The following is a 5,803-nucleotide window of genomic DNA, read 5'->3' on the forward strand; positions in this document are numbered from 1 at the left end:
GAAATGAAGATTATAAAGTAATGTGAATGCTTCTGTTTTATTTTGTTAAGAATACATTTGTATAGCTATTTGTGTTTCCTTCCAATATTTTTAACATCAATCTATATTTAAGTTGAGATAGTAAAAGAATGTTCCCAAGGGATATTGCCCCAAGGGATTTGTAAATTTGTAAATTTACAAATCCATTTTTGATTGTCTGAGGAATAGTTATATCATGCTAGGCGTATTCATGAGCTTGTTATTGTTTCATGTGGATGTGAGATATTATTTGTGTCAAATTGACAAGGGGTGGATTGTAATGGTTATTCCTGGTTGTCAACTTGACTATAGCTGGAATGAACTACAATCCAGAATTGGAAGGCTCACCTATGATCCTGATCTTGAGGATGGAAGACACATGTTTCTGATCTGGGTCTTGGGATATAGATCTTGAGGCATAGTGGCCATGAAAAGCTTAGACCCAGGCAAGGTAGTACATGCCTTTAATCTCAGGAGACTAAGGCAAGGAGATCTCTGAATTCAAGGTCAGCCTGGGACAAAGCAAGTCCCAGATCCAGGCATGGTGGTATACACTTTTGATCTGGGCCACAGCTTCTGCTGAAGACCTACATAAGGAAGATTCACTCTTCTTCACCTGCTTTCATTTACTTGCCAGCACATCTGTTGGAACCTACTTTTACAGACTTGATCAGATGAATCAACTAGCCTTGTGGGACTGAGCAACTACTAGATTCTTGGACTTTCCATTCACAACTGACCATTGTTGGGGAGTTGGACTACAGACTGTAAGTCATCATAATAAATTCCCTCAATATAGAAAGACATTTCATATGTTCTCTGACTCTAGAATTAGTTCCCTGACTAATATACCCTTCCTCCTTCACATTTTATCTTATTTCAACCCCCACATTCATCCATCCCTATATATTCTATTTACCTTTTCTGACAAGATCTGTTCCCCCTAGTCCCTGTAAGTCACCTTTGTGGTTCGTGGATTGTAGTTTGCTTATCATTGATTTAAGAGCTGATATCCATATATAAGCAAATACATACCATGTTTCTCTTTCTGAGTTTGGGATGCTTCACTCTGAATTATTTTTTCTAGTTCCATCATTTACTGAATAATACTCCATTGTGTAAATATACCACATTTTCTTCATCTATTCTTCTGTTGGGGAACATCTAGATTGTTTCCAATTTCTGGCTATTATGAATAGAACATGGTTGAACAAGTATTTTTTTGATAGAATGAAATGTCCTTTGGTGTATCACTAAAGAGTGGTATTGCTGAATCTTGATGTAGATTGATTCCCATCTCACTGAGAAACCACTACACTGATTTTCATAGTGGCTGTACAAGTTTGCACTCCAACCAGAAATCCATGATACTCCACATGGAAATCCTTTACTCCACATGATCCCCAACATGAGGTGTCACTTGTTTTGTTGATATTACCTATTCTGATGGGTGTAAGGTGGAATCTCAAAGTAGTTTTTATTTACATTTCCCTGATGAACAATTCTTTGTGTTTCTCAGTCATTTGAATTTCTGCCTTTGAGAATTCTAAGAAGTAAAGGGGAAAAGGTGATTAGATCGCTCAGTGGATTAGGCACTTGCCACCAAGCCTTTTGTTCTGAATTTGATCTCAGGTACCCACATAATGGAAAGAGAGAACTGATTCCTTCAAATTGTTCTCTGACCTCCATACACATACATATGCCTTTTTTTCCTTTTTCTTTACATCATAGATACATAGATTTGTACATCAGAGGTTTTTTGTTTGTTTGTTTGTTTGTTTTATGCTAGGGACCAAATCTCAGGGCCACGTGCTAGTCAGATGGTGCTCTTTTACTGAACTGTATCCCTAGCCCCACGTCATAAGTTTTGTTTCCTTTAGTATAATGTGTATGTATTCAAAATGTACCAGTGGTTTATACTTAAGGGGTGGTAATAAATCTTTAGTTTTATGGGATGAATCTCTACGTATATTATTATTTCTTCCCTCCCTAGTGCTGGGGATTGAAACCTGGACCTTATACATGCTAGGCCAGTGCTCTAACAACTTAGTTAAATCTCCACCCCTGGAATTTTTCTTGCTATTGTTGTTTGGGTGATTTATCTCTTCATTCTCATCATTCATTTATTCAATCATCCATTTTCGTATATAGGGACTCAGGTTTTGTACTTTGGGTTATTGCTTTGAACAATATTATTATTGTTTTAAATACTCGGCTAGATAGGCTTCACTGTCCTTTCAAAATATTTAATTTTTCTTTTCTGAGTGTTTTTTTTTTTACTTTGTGTCCCTATAAATATGCTTCAGGTTCATTTTATATATTCTTAGATCAAGTGTTAGAATCAACCATTTTTATGAGACCTGGTTTCTTCTATTGGAGAATGATATTCTAAACCAAGATCTGGGGCCTGAATACCACTGGTGTGTAATTGGTTTTAAGCCATTTCTGGAATTAGAAAATGAAATCATGGGTTATACTTCATATGTGTATATGTGCATAATTATAGTCATTTCTGTTTATTAAGTTAGTACTTTTAAATGCTTTTGTGCCAATGTCTGGATTGTGAAATGGAAACTTCTCATTTCTTTGAAAAGTCAGTTTGGGGCATACAGGTGAAAGGATATTTTGCTTAAGCAGACACATGAAGGAATGTTTTCCTATAGCAAACAGGTGAAAGGATACATAATGTTTAGAAGGAATATTAATATAATCCCACAGACAGTGGGAGGTAGAGGGTTTGCCTTATTCCACCTCATTAGTTTTTGCTGATGACACACATGTATTGGTTTGGCTTACACTGCATTGCTGAGCTCTGCTTATGGTGTCTTCATAGAGAGAAACTGGCCAAAGAACTTCTTGTGAGGTTCCTGTGACTTCTTGTCACTTTTGTGGACTTGACTGGTTGGGGAGCCTTATAGTATCTTTTGTATTGAACTGCCCTTGCTGATTTATGTGTTGTGTCTATTGAGTGGACTAGATTGTAGCTGATGGTTTGTGTGTAGTGTTTGCCAAGTGGACTGGACTGCAGCTGTTGATTCATGCGTGGTGTTTGCTACTGGATTGAACTGCTGATAGCCTGACAATGAAGAAGATTGAAATCGCCCTCTAAGAAATATTTATAAACAGAGGAGAGGTTGAACGCTTACTTATTAAAGTAGGCTGAGAATTTTTTTTTTCCTACAGGATTGTAAACTAGAATTATGTTCTAGATTCATTTTGGCTTTTCCATTGCTTAAATGAAATCTCCATTTCCAGCAAATCTACAGTGCAATGTTTGATTTGGTCTTGTGTATAAATGTAGTTTTAGAATTCTTCATTTCTATCTTGTAAAAAAACCAACCCATTATCAATTAATGTACAGTGTATATATAATGTTTATAATATATTATTTATAGTCATAATGTTATTTTCAGAATTATGTGGGACATTCATTTGTCCCCTCCTTCTTAAAGAGTTTATGGTATTATTTAGATACAATTAAATTCTTTTGTCACAGTCTGTATCACAGTGTGTATTTTTGTTTGTTTGTTTTTGTTTTTCGAGGCAGGGTTTCTCTGTGTAGCCCTAGCTGTCCTGGAACTCACTTTGTAGACTAGGCTGACCTCAGACTCTGAAATCCACCTGCCTCTGCCTCCCAAGCTGGGATTGAAGGCGTGTACCACCACTGCTCAGGTTTTTTTGTTTGTTTGTTTGATTCCTCCTTCCTCCTACGTAGTTGATTTTAAAAACAAAGAGACCTTTGATATGATTTTGCTATCAAGTCTGATGACCTGTTTGATCCCTCACTCCCACAAGTTCTTTGATCATCACATGAATGGTATGGCACATGAACATATATACACATGTATGTAAATAAGTAAATAAACGTTATAATATAAAAATTTAAGTGGAGACATTAAGAATTAATCTTCCTTTCCTTTAGTATTGGAGCACATCCTTCCTTCTTCCCCAAAAATGCTTATCTGTGTCTTCTCTTGGCACTTTCCTTTGAATGTGCTTTCTTCTTTGTGCTTGTAGCAGTACCGCATTATTTTGCTTTTTCCAACTTTTAAGGAATGGTTTTTATTGCACAAAACCCTATGCTCCTCTTTATTTTGATCCTCCTTTACTTTTTGTCTTCTAAATTCTTTTGTTATTTTTACCTTTCTTACCTATTATCAGCAACCAGAGTCCCTTTATCAAGTTTAAAACTAACAAGTAGCTCTAGCAACAATTTTTGTTGAAATCATATTATATTTTCTAATTATTTGGGGAAGAATTATTTGTTTAATGTTGAAATTTAAACTGTTACTGATTGTGTACAGTGTTTCTAGTTTCTCTTGTATTTTTATATCTATAAAACTATAAGGTTAATACCTGAAATACACAGTATTTTATACCTGAATCTCTCAGTAAACTGATCTTATTAAGCATCTAATTCTGATCACTTCTGCAACACTTTTTGTGATAAGGCACTTTGGTGAGTATCTTGTAAAATGTGAGGCTACATTTGTGAGTACTTACAAGGTGTGTTTTGAGGGTTTAGGCTTACACTGCCTCTTTTATCATTGAGTTACAATTATACGAATTACTTAAAATAGATGACCAGTTTTGTCAGTAGAGTTAATTTCAATTGTATTATTCAAGAAAAAATATCCTTATTTTGTTTATTCTTACTTGTTAAAGATAAATGGCCTTCACCATTTATCTTTGAATCTTTTGGGCTTAGAATTTTTTATATATAAAAGCAGAGGTAAGAAGAAACCTCTTAATTTGATTGCTGTGCATTTTAAAGTATTTTTCTATATACATATTTACATAATTTCCATATTAACCAGAATCTTTAGTTTTTTATCAGAATTTTCATCTTAAATTAACTCCTAGGCTTTTTGTCAATTGTATATAACTGTTTAGTAACTGATTCTTTGAAATGTTTTTCTTTCTTTTATAAGCGTGATCTTCATTAACTACTAAATGATCTTAAATTAGAAAAGGACTATATAAGGACTGGGAAGACAGTTGGTAAAGTACTTGTCTCAGGGCTTACCTCAGAGAAATAGACACAATAGTATAGAAGGTTGATACTTTCCTAGCACTAATACTGGTTTTTTTTTTTTTTTTTTTTTGGTTAATCCAAGTTTTATTGCATTATGGTGAGAAAAGATACATGACTTCAATTTATCTGAATTTGGTAACATTTAAAAACATATTTTAAGTAAATAGACTTACATCATATTCTTATTTCCCTTTTTTACCCCAACTCCTTCCGAAGAGCCCCCCACATCAAAACCTGCAATACCTTTAGTTTTTTATCATATTCTTTAAAATTTATAAAATATTGTAATAACAAAAATAAGTATTATAAAATACTTATTTTTTGATATAAAAACAATCAATTGAACAGTCTTATATAGATGTTTGTCTACAATAATACTGAAAATACATGTTTTTCTCAATATAAATAACTACAAATATATTAGCTGTATGATATTTTAAAATAATTATCACTATTAGTTTTTTTAATGAATAGATAAAGTCTTTTTGTTTGTTTGTTTGTTTTGTTTTGTTTTTAGTAGTGCTTCAAATCTTGGTAAAAACACAAAATAAGAACATTTTTTGCTGGCGGTTCCTCAGAAAATTGGACATAGTACTACAGGAGGACCCAACAATACCTCTTCTGGGCATATACCCAGAAGATCTTCCAACTGCTAATAAGGACACATGCTCCACTATGTTCATAGCAGCTTTATTTATAATAGCCAGAAGCTGGAAAGATCCCAAATGTCCCTCAATAGAGGAATGGATA

The sequence above is a fragment of the Mus pahari genome, unplaced genomic scaffold (genome assembly GCF_900095145.1).
Source record: "Mus pahari unplaced genomic scaffold, PAHARI_EIJ_v1.1 scaffold_10183_1, whole genome shotgun sequence".
In the NCBI taxonomy this organism is placed as follows: domain Eukaryota; kingdom Metazoa; phylum Chordata; class Mammalia; order Rodentia; family Muridae; genus Mus; species Mus pahari.